The sequence below is a fragment of the Aythya marila genome (genome assembly GCF_965140915.1).
Source record: "Aythya marila genome assembly, chromosome: 30".
Taxonomy (NCBI): domain Eukaryota; kingdom Metazoa; phylum Chordata; class Aves; order Anseriformes; family Anatidae; genus Aythya; species Aythya marila.
In genome coordinates, this window is record NC_139071.1 from 1,549,869 (window position 1) to 1,561,643 (window position 11,775).

The following is an 11,775-nucleotide window of genomic DNA, read 5'->3' on the forward strand; positions in this document are numbered from 1 at the left end:
CCCCACATAATTACTGCCAGATCGCTGCCCCGTCCCCGCGCTCCCCGGGGATGCTGCATGGGGGATGCACGGGAAGCTTTCCGTGCAGAGGGGATGCACTGGACGAACAATTCCCAGGGCAAAAGCCTCTCTTTCTCTGGAAGTTGCCCTAACCGCAGCACCACTGATGCACAAACTGCTGCTGGAAATCTCCTCCATCCTCCCAGCCTGGGGCCAGCCCAACCTCCGGTGCCCTCCGCTGCTCCCGGCACAACCGGCGCGCTTTGCTTGTGCACCGAGGAGCTTAACGAGGGTGTTTCTTCTATCTTAACTAATTTACTCTCATATACATCGAGGTCAGCTAGGGTGCAGGGCACTGGAACCGGGGTGAGAAAAGCTCTTGACAAGAGCAAGCTTGCTCTGCTTTCCGTCAAGCGCCAGCCCCGCCGCCTGCAGCGTTTCCCTTTGGTGCCGGGGCCGCGGCACCTCCCTGCAGCCCCGTGGCTCTGAGTGGCTGCACGAGCACCCAGAGCGGGGCAGAGGAGCTGTGACAGCAGCACGGCTGGAAACGGGATGCCAAAGAGGAGGATCCCTCCGTCTGTCCGTGCTGGGGGCTCACCAGGTTTCGTGCAGAAGAGCAGAGATGCTGCCGATGCTCGCAGGACCCGGCCTCACTCAGATTTGGGGATGCAAAGAGGGTGAAGGGTGGGTGCAGCCTGCTCGGTGCCACATTCGTGCAGCTTGAGGTCCCTGCTTGCTTTTTGGGGCTTCAGGGAGCCCCGGGACCAGCAGCACCGCCTGGAGCTGGGGGCAAAAATAATAATCAAATGTTTTTTTACGGGGCAGCTGCTTGCAGAGGCTTGTTGTGGGAAAAGCAGATCCAGGTGCTGCATTCAACCAAGCGTGAAAAGAGCGAAGGGGAAGGGTGAGCGCTGCAGCGTGGGCTGTGTTGCACCCAGGATGCTCGTCTCGTGTCCCCAGGGGTTGGGGACAGAAGGAAGGGGAGCTGGGAGGAGGGGGGGTTGAGCGTGGGGCTGTGTAGGAGCAGTACGGGTGTTGGGGTGCATGGAGATGCCTGGGCACATCCTTCCCTTCCCCTCCACGTTTTTCCAGATGGGCTTTTGACCCCATTCCTATTCATCCTTGCTGCCTTGCAGGGGGGCTCAAAGCCCCACGTGTGCCCATGGAAATGTGCTCGCTGGTGGTCCCGCTACAAGGGGCCAAGGGGTTGCTCCTCCTCCTCAGCGCCCTTCTGATTTGAGGAGCTGGGTGTGGAAATGTACAGGCAGCACCTCAGTCTGGAAGAAAGAACCAAAATTGGGCTCACATAAGACAGGAGATGTGTGTACCGTTGGGGCTTTCTCCTAAATTCAATCACCGTTGGCACTGGTGGAAACCCACACTAGATCCAAAGCTTGCACAGAGTTGTAGAGTCCCCAGATTTAGGACTTTCTTCATCAAAATGCTGTTCTTTCCTGGGGACTGCAGGTTGGTGGACAAGTCCATGACAAATTTAAAGTCCTGCTGTCTAACCAAAAGTCTTGCAGAAAGTCAAGAGCTTCCTCAACGGAGACACTCAAAATGTCCATAACAATGCGCGCAGAGTTCATGTTTCATTGTGCGTTGATTTATCATCCCTTGAGTTAATTATTGACCTTAGCTTTGCCTCGGTCAATATTTACCTCCCCGGGTCAATAAATCTTGACGTTCACCTCAACAGAAGTCAATATCTGCTTAGTGTTTATCTATTCCCTCTGTTGCTAATTTTGCTGAAAGCTTTTATTTATTCTTATAAAGCGTGCTGGCTTGGCGCACGGCCCGCCCGGGAGGAGCGCCCCTTATTTACCCACCATGGGCAAAGCTTGGGACATCGTGGACAAAAGCCATGGGTGGCTTGGCTCCAGGCGAGGCAGGGCACTGCTTGTCCTCATCCCGTTGATGGGACTTGGCTGATTTTCAAGCATCAGCAGTGCCGGGGTTCGTGGTGGGGCTGACTGCTTTGCTAGGACCATGGGCGCGAGGCCACCAGCCAGGCTTGGGGTGGTTGAGGGTTTGGGGCAGGAGGAAGGATCACAGCTCATTATGGAAAGAGAGGGCAGAGCTGGGGGACGTCGTGCACGCTTTGGTGCTTGGGTCTGGAGCTTTACAGGTGTTTTTGGGTGCTGTTTTCCCGTCCCTGCTTGTAAGCAAGGGAAATTGAGGAAACCGTGCCGGGAATGGATGAAGGAGTCACGATGTTGTAGAGATTATTTCCATAAGTGCATCACTGGGGTGTGAACCTTTTCCCACTCCCATCTGGAGTGTCTGGAGCCCCCGTGCTGCCCCTCTCAACCTTGGGGTGCTTGGGACCCTCCTGGGCGGTGCCCCAGCCCCATGAACCTGCCCTTCCCTTCTTCCATTCCACTGGGCGAATCGCTGACACAGCTCTGTGCCTGTCCCCTCCTTTTGATTACTGCATGACAGAGACAAATTGGTGTGACTGCAGGGGTGGCGGGTGTGGGGAGGGGGCCAGGGGCTCGTTACGTGATGGTGTGAGTTGTCTGCGTGCAGCTCCAGCCACTGGGACCTGGTGAGCTCCACCAGGGCTTGGTGCGCTCCACCGGTGCCGTGACCACGCATCCCGGCTGCTGTCACACTCCTCAGAAGAGAAGCCCAGAACCTCACGGAGAACCCACAGCACATGGACACCACCTGCCCTGCACCCCAAGGACCTCCCCACCCATGGGTGCAGCCCAGCAAACCCTGGGGGTGCTGCTTGGTTTGGGAGCAGAGCCGTGTCCCCAGCCACGGCCCTGTGGAAGCCAATGGCTATTTTATGGGGTGGGGAACTGGGGTCTGTCCCGAGAACATGACAAGATATAACCAGAAAAAAAACCAGCCTAGCGTGAAGCTGCTCTGCTCTGCTTGGCCATATCCCGTTAGCAGAGAAATGGGATTTGGTCGGGGCAGGAGGATGCTGTGAAACCTCTTTGGTGGAGCCCAGGTGGTGGCAGCAGTCTGTCTGCAGCAATCCCTGGCTCTCCTGGCCGCTCTTTTCCTCGCTGAGCCTTCTGTGCATGCTGAGCAGGGCGAGGTGGAAGGTGGGACACGAGGTGCAGCCTCAGGGATTCCCCCTTCCATCCCCTAATGCCATCTGCAGGCTCTGGGCTCCGGGGCCAGCCCTGAAGGATGCTGCAGAGGGCTCCCAGTTATGGGCTCTGCGGCACTGGGTATGGCCAGAGATTTTGTCTTACCATCATCTGACTTAGGAATGATTTTCTCTCCTCCTCACCTCTCTCTGCATGTCCCCCTCGCCCACCAGGACCCCCCGACACAACCCCTAATCTCTCTCTCCCCGCGAGGAGGAGCGGGGAATAACCTCCATCTCTACGCTCCTGCCTCGAACTTTTAATATTTTAATTGAGTGAATTGACCTGGAGTAGTCTATTGAACTCTGCCTGACCTTTTAAATAACAGGTCAAGGATTTAGCTTTGCGGGGCTGACCTCTTCCCTTATCTGCTAATACTGCTCCTCTCTCAATTAGCTGCCGTCCCCCGGCCGGCCGATGCTGGGACCACTTGGCCGGCGTCGGTGTGGCTTCCTGCACGCACCAGTGGGCACCTCCATGGCCCTGAAACGGAGCTCATCGGTGCTCCTGCCAGCCTCCTTTCTTGGGGACAGACCGCCGGGAGGGGACGTCGGCCAGCTCGATGGCACCTGGAGAGAGCGTTGTCCTCTTCGGGACAGGGAAAATCGAAGCTGGGCAGAGGGAACTGCAAAGCTGGGGGTGCTGGGAGGGTCCTGGAGTGGTTCCAGCTTCGTGAATCACATTGGGGAGACTTCAGGGGCGTTTCCCCATCTCCCCAGGTCATCAGGAGGAACGCTTGGTGCCCGAGGGTCCCACCCTGTGCGGTGAACCGAAGCGAGGGGACCCCCTGGGGGCCAGCTGGAGCTGCTGCTGGGCATCCTTCCCCAGGACAACAGTGGCAAATGCCTGCTAGGGGAGCTGAGCCGTGCTGAGGGCCATAAAAGAGACTTTTTGGTGTAGCACCACCCCTGGGACTGTCCTCAGCCACACCAGCATGAGCAGGAGGTCCCGTGCCATCAGCCACAGCCACCTCTGCGGGCACAGCTCCGTGTGTGCTCCTGGGCATCTCCAGTGTCTGGAAAATGGCCTCAGGCCCAGCTGAGCAGCGAGGGGCTCAGGACCCCTCTGTTAGCCCCGTGGAAGCATCAGGAGCCTCCTCAGAGCCCGTGTGGGGGCCACCCTCTCCGTTGCACGCAGCCGCCGTGTCCGTCCGCATCCGTTCAGCAGTTACGGGGAGCACACGGGAGGGTTTGTGAACCCCCTAAAACTCTGCCTGGTCCAACTTTCTCTCTGCTGGAGCCCGGTTTGGAGAGCAGTCCGTGGTTACCCAGCCCTGTTAAATTAGCGCTGGGCTCCGCATTCCAGAGTATAAATATCTGCCATTGTAGTGCTGAGGAATGCAAGCGCGTTGGAGTCTAAAATTAAAGAGCTGGGAATAAGGCATCTCGGGTTACCAGAAACAAGACTCCATTGTGCTCCCATTGGGGCTTCGGCTTGGTACGGGGAAGCGGACTGTTAGTGTTTAGAAACCGCCTGGGTTAAAAGCAAGGGGCAAAGCAGGCTTTAATTGCAAAAATTTCGATGCGTATCTTCAGCTGGAGCCCTCCCGAGCGCCGCTCCGGAGGGCAGGGTGCCCACAAGGTGCCGTGCACAGGATGCTGCCTGCAGCGGGGTTTTGCGACAGAGCCAAATTTTGACATTTTCCAGGGGTTTTTACAGCATCCCTGCCCGTGTTGGATGCTCCTGTCCCCTTCTGCTCTGCCCGTCTGTGGTTAAATTCTCCCCGTGGCACACGCTGGTGGTAGCAGCACAGAGCCAGGGATGCTCTCGGGTCCCCCCAGGGAGCTCCCTCCCTGGTGTCACCACTTTTAGGAGGAAAGGGAAACCACAGAGATTTTTTTTCTGCTGCGTCCCCAGCAGGCAGCTATCAGGATAAAGCCTCAGATAAAACGTGCTGGGATCTGCTGAAATCACTGACCAACCCGGAGACATCTCCAAGGGTCGAGGCTTCTCCCACCTCCCCCTGCCCCTGCTGGCATCCCTGAGGAGATCACCCAAAGCTCCCTGATATTTGCTGCCGATGAAGCCACTTGTGCAGAGGAATTTCTGGCCCCTGGAGAAGCTGGTGCAGGAGCAATCCGTGTCTTTTTTTTTTTTTTTTTTTTTTTTTTTAATGATACCCTGTGCTCTAGAAAGGAGTAGAAAATGGGTCAGGGTGGGACTGTGCTGGTGCAGTGCTGGGGATGTGCTGGTGCCCGGCTGCTGCATGGACACAAATCCCCCAGGAGAAATCTCCCCTTCCCACTGCGGGTGCAGGTGTCAGGGCGGCTGAAATAGAAAATGGGGTTAGCAAGGAGACGGGAGTCAGGCTGATTTTGGAGCAGCAAAAATCAGAATTGCTCGCTATTTGCTGCTTTGTTCCACCTTTCCTGATCAGGATGCAGTTTTTTGGAAGTTGGGAGGTTGAAGCTGCTCCCTTCCCGGTGTTACCTGCCCTTCCCAGCTGCTCTTCTGCTTCTGCACCCTGAGGACTGGGAGTGCTGGCACCGGGGGTTTGGAGGAGCTGGAAATGATGCTCGGGGGCAGCGTGGTTCGGGGGGTGCTGCAGCCGAAGGGAAAGCTCTGCTGGGAAGCTGGATTTCCCTTGGCTTGGGTCCGTTCAATCCCACTCCACGGATGTGTGCTTCGGCTGCGACTTCAGGCGCACGAGCCCGCTTGGCGAGCGCGCCTTCGTGACGCAGAAAAAACACAGAAACCTCCGTAAATATGGGGCTGTTTCCTGTTGCCATCGCGGTGTCCCCTGAGCAAGCAATTTATGGCCCCTAAAGCTCTTCTAAGTGGATTTAGCCTCTCAAGATAAATCTTTTCCCTTTGTGCACGCAGAGCCCGGCCTGGCTTCTTTCTTCGCTGCTGCTAAATCGGGCGGGTGAGGATTAGACCCGAGCCCCGCGCAGCAGCCCCGTGCCGGTGGCTGGGCTGGATCCTCACGGGATGCTCATCCCCAGGACACTTTCCCAGCCACGGGACTGCCTTTATTTTTTTAAACCAAGGTGAGCTATTTGCCCAGGGGTAAGATATTAGGGTTGGAATCCCGATTTTCCTGGGAGCCCAGGGCTCCTCCAGTCCCCTGCCCTGATCCTTCCTCTGCGCCGGAGGCACAGATAAGCACCCAGGGACCCTCAGCAGACTGAGAAGGGGCTGGGCTGCAAGGCACAGGCTCCTCGGGCTGCTGTGTTTATCCCTGGGAGCCACTTTAAGTAAATAAAGCTGCTAATGGAGCCTCTGCTTTCCCCAAAGTGCGAAGCCGCCCCGCGAGGCTCCCGGCTCCCGCTCAGCAGAAGGGGACGGAGGCAGCGGGCGCGGGGCTGAGGGGGGAGCCCTGGTAGCCGCACGCGTTTTAAGCACAACCAGATGTGGGAGATGAAGCTGTTAAAGTCCTTTTGTGGCCGCCTTGGAGGCCGGGGGCCCCCACACCTCCTCGGGCCCCTCCGCCGCGGGGCACTGAAACCAGAGGCTTCGCTCGGGGTGGGGTGGGGGGGGAGCGGTGCGCTGGGGGCAGCTCCAATATTTCACATCTGACAATTCGGGGAGCCTCTCGCCGCTGAGAGCAAGCGTTGTGCCACGAGCTCCCTGCCCAAGCTCTTGAAATTTCCAAGTGCCGTCCCCGCAAATTCATTTTGAGCTCTTTATGAGCAGGAGAGACCCACGTGCAAGCAGGGCGAAACGCAGCTTCTGGATGGCGAAGGGTGAGGTCTGCGTTTTCCAAAAGCTGTGGGAGGGCACAGAAAGCCCAGCAGGGAAATTGTCCTTGTTAGGAACCCGCGTGCGCTCGATCCCATCCCGCAGGTATCTCCGAGCCCCGGGGGAGGATCGCGAGCTGCGAGGATGCGGCGGCCACGCTGGCAATAAATCAGCAGCTCTCTGTAATTTTATGTAACGTTAATAAATCAGACAAATGAAAATAGCTCGAGCCTTGTAAGGCATAAATCAACCCCCTGCTCTGGCATGGTGCTTTAAAATAATTTGTAGATTGATGGTTGTCTGGCTGAATGAGTGGGTTGGGGGCCTGGGAAGATTGTTAATGACCCCTGAGCTGCGGTGTCCCCCGGGTAGGGTCTTGGCTCCCCCCTCCCCAGTTTGCCAGAAGCAGCTTTGGTCATCATCTGAGAGCGAGGAGACAGCCGAGGAGGTCAGAGCCAGTCGCAGGCACAGCTGCAAGTCTGGGGAGCCCATGTGCAGCCTTCAGTGGATTCGGCAGCTTTTCCCCATTTTGGGGAGAAGCTGAGGTCCCCTAGGCTCTGGATGTGAGCTCGGAGGGATCAGGTCCCTCTCTGGGCTCTTCTCTCCCTGCCTTGCCCCCATCCTGTGCTGCCAGCTCGGAGAGTTTCGCAGTGCTGACGTTTTGAAGGAGGATGAAGCAACACGAGGGATGCGGCTTCGCAGAGTTTCCCACGAATCCTCCAAAAGCACCGCTGGTGGGAGGGAGGGCAGGGAGCCAGGAGCTCTCCTTCCAAAAAAAATCCCACGCATCGTCCTTTCCTGCTCTCATCTGCAGCTCCCATGGGCTGGCCACGATGGGACTGCTCTGAAAGGCTCCAGCATCACCACCACCACCAGCATCACCGCTGGGGTGCTGCAAGGTGCCAGCTCTGGGTGGTCCCTGTGTGGCACAAAGCACGGCGGTGCACACACGTGTGTATTCCCCGAGCTCTTCTCCACCCAGGTTTTGTTTCCTGGGACGAGCTTTCAGGGCAGGTTGAGCACGTAGGAGCAAGGACCTTGCCCTTGTGGTAGCAGTGATCTTAGGACAACGCTGGCATCCAAACCAAAGGAAAAAAATAAAAAATAAAAATATATATACATTTCCTGCTTGTTCCTGTAACCCATTTCCATTCTGTTTTTAATTTCTGGGCTCTGGGTTGCTACACTCCCTGCCCCAGCTCATCCCTTGGAGTCTTGTGGCCAGCACCGGGATTGCTGGCAGAGCATCAGCGTGGGGTCAGGACTCCTGGGTTCTCTTCCTGGCTCCTCTGCTTGCTGTTGGGCAATCGTTTAACTGTTCTTGGCCTTGTTTTACCCATCTGAGCACTGAAAATAATGCTCCTTCCTTCCTCAGGGCACTGACTCCATTAGCTGTTGTTTGCAATTAGACCTGGCCAGCGTCCAGCCTTCGTAACTGGTTTTACTGGCACAACTGGTGTTCTTCAGCCTCCTTCAAGGACTGGATGCTCAGCACCAAAATGAGCTTGGGGTCACTGGTGGGGCTTTCAGTCCTCTTTGGCTGGAGCCTGCGTGGCGGCAGGGCCGGCGCTGGGCTTGGCAGGATCCGACCTCGCAGCTGGGCTCTTCACCAGAAAAGCAGCTCTCAGCCCCAGGACGTCTTCAGCGCTGGAAATTCGGCTGCCTCTTGCCTCACGCAGCTTCGCAGGCTTCAAAACAGGTCGAGGCAGTGCAGCCACCCGTGTCCGGACAGCACCCACATCATCGGATGTTTTTCCCTGGGGGGAATCGGGCTGCGCCCCGAGAGGGACCACGCGCGGTGCCCTTTGCGGTGCCGCCTTTCTGGGGGCTTTTTGGAGGTGTGAAGAGTTAAGTGTTCGGCCGGAGGGAAGCGGCTGGCGGTAATTGCTCCCTGACACGAAGGCAGCGTGTTCCAGCAGGATAATCCGCTCCGCCTTTGGTTTTTATTCTTGTGCATCGGGCTTCCAGCAGGATCCCCGGCACCCGCAGTTTGGAGACGCCGCGAAAGCAGCGGTGCGCATCCTGGCCCTGCTGGCAAGGGTCCCCTCGGCCAAACCCACGGCTCCTCAGCTCCAAAGCTGCCTCCAAGGCAGACCTGGCTGTGAGCATCACGCTGAGCAGCCGTCAGCAGGGCAGCACCGGGCTGCAATGCAGGGCTGGGGTTAAAGCCTCTCTATAACACTCATCGGCTTGAGATGAAGCCTTGCAGCCACAGGGCTCTGCACGCCATCTCTCGGTTCTTTTTAAGGGCTGCTGGAGCTGGGGATGCCACCAGGGCCACCCTCGAGGTGCCTGCCCTTCCAGCTTCGTGGTGGCTTCCCCATCCCAAGGCGGCCCTCAGCCCTGTCTCACCCCTGGGATGAGCAATCATCATCCTGTGGGATGAGCCCTCCAACTCCAAACGCTTTGCAGGGGGAATTTATAGCTCTTCCCAATCCCTGGAGCCTAGGGAACAAGGACGGAAAATAATTAGGGGCCTCTTCAACTCCTGGCACCCGGTAATTCCGGCGAAGTGCGTCGAGCTCGCTGTCGGCGCAGCTGCTCGCTGCCGAACCGCCGTGAACCAGCGGCCGGCACAAAATATCAGGCATCACATGGCAGGAACCCGCAGCCCTCGGATTATCATATTTTGTTGTTAAAGCCTAATGTGATCTGTGGAATGCCAGCCTCCCTGTGGGAGCAGGGAAGCCCTGGTGTTTTTGAAGAAGAAGGTGTCAGCATAGATTTCTGCTGATGGTTTCTATTGCTGATCAAACAGAGGAATAATTAACGAATTCGGACTTTTGATTAGGAGTTTATTTTTTAAAGGAATCATGGGGAGTGATTAGTGAAAATAAATTGCGTGACCCCGTGGTTCACATCCAGCGTTTCCTTGGCTAATGAGGTGAGTTTGAACTCTGCGAGCAGGTCTCGAAATCCGGCTTCCCGGTTTAATAAAAGGCAGCTTACACCTAGCGAAACCAGAACCACGGCAGAAGGAAGACCCTTTTTGTAGGGTGTCCAGCCGTGCATTGTGCCCGTGCTGGCTCCGAGCAGCGAGCTTTTAGCTGAGCATTCACCTCCCGGAGGGGCTCAGCGCTGCGACAAGGATGCGGGGAGGTGAAGTGAGCGGTCTTGGCTCTCCGACACCTGAAATTGGTGGTGACCCCACAGCATCCCCACGGGGATGAGGATGAGGTGTGGGGCAGGGCAGTGGGAAAAGCATGGCTTTGCGCCCACTGTGATGCGTAAAACCAGGGGAGAAAACCCCTGAGGGTGCTTCCAGGGGGATGCTCGCCCCCAAACCCTTGGTGCAGGGCACCCCGACCCTGACCGCTGTGGCTGGACTCCCAATTTCTGCGCACTTCAGCCTCTCGCTGTGCTCACACTCACACAATTCCCTGCTCCCTCCGCTGGCAGCTGATGATGCAGGACCAAGCCAGGCACCCCTCCGGGAGCAGCAAGAGGCCGAGCTCCTTCCTTTTCCCATCAAATGCAGAAAAGCCTGGAAGTCCATCCCGGAGCACGTGGTGGTCAGAAAAAAAAAAAGAAGCAGTGGGTGCAGGGGTGGGTCGTGGTGCTCGTGGGGTCAGTTATAGGCATTTTCCCTGATAAAAAAAAAATAAAATAATGATATTTTGTGGAGATTAAACGGGAACTTTTGGTGCCTGGCGGTTTCATCCCAATATGGGAAGAGCGGGGAAAATCCTCCTGGGTCAGTGAGCAGCTTCTGCGGGAAGCCCCAACACATAATCCTTCCCTAAACCTAAACTGGAGCAGAACTGAGCCTCCAGTGTTTCACTGCCACGTCCACGCGCGCTCCCAGCTCCATGCGTGTTAAATAACGGCCTGTGCTTTGTCCCATCCAAATTAAAAAGCACAATGGTGCATTGTTGTAACTGGGGAAAAAAAAAAAAAAAAGGATTTTTTTGCATGTAAATAAGCTGCACTAAGAGAATTCAAGGTAGGAAGCAAAATGTGCTCCATCTGCGAGCCCGGCAAGGACCCACAAGCTGCCAGAGTTCGTTTCCATGGGAGAATGGCGAAACCCCAATTAGTGAAATTGTGTCAAACCGCTCAGGCCCCCGGTGCCCTCCTGCAGCCGTCCCTGCGGATTTCCCAGCCTGGGAGCAGCTGCCCGGCGTGGCCGTGCTCCCCCGAGCCAGCAGCATCCCGGAGCGTTCCCATCATGGGGAGGTGGAAATGGGGCACGGCCTCCACGCACCCCCCCAAAGCCCACACCGTCCCTGCGCTGCTCGGGGTCCGATGGATTTGTCCTTTCTGGGCTTTTATTGCATCAGCCCCAGAGGTGATATAGCACAGGGCTAAAAAAATAATAAAATAAAATAAAATAAAATAAAATAAAATAAAATAAAATAAAATAAAATAAAATAAAATAAAATAAAATAAAATAAAATAAAATAAAATAAAATAAAATAAAATAAAATAAAACAAAACAGCAGAGTGTATTTCTCTCCCCACCAGTTTTGGGGCTGAGCTGCGGCGTCGCATCGCTTGTGGGTAGGGGCTGGGGCAGGGAACCGTGGCCGTGGCTCCAATATCGGCTGCTCCTAAGAGGAAAAATGTGTCATAATCCCTGAGGGATATGACACAACATTGGTGCGGGGGAAATAGCGCTGTAATGTGATTACATCGGGGAAGAGCCTGATCAAATAAAACCAACCGGGGGCTCGGGTAGCAAAGGCGAGGCAGCTGTGGGGCGTTCTTGGTGCAAACCGACCCAAGAAGGTGAATTTTGGGGCCCGGAAAAGGGAGAGCATCTCACACCGCCCCAGCTGATGCCGGGCTGAGCAAAGCCCGTGCGGGTCCGGTGGGGTGGCTAAATCCTTAATAAATGGTTGTCCTGCGGACACCTCCCATTGACACAGTATCCTTGGGGCAACTGTTTTATTTTTTGCGTGGTAAACTAATAGTAGGAAACTATTCCAGGTATTTGGGATTCCTCCGAGCGCAGTTCGGCAGCTGAGGACCCAGCCTTGGGCTCCCT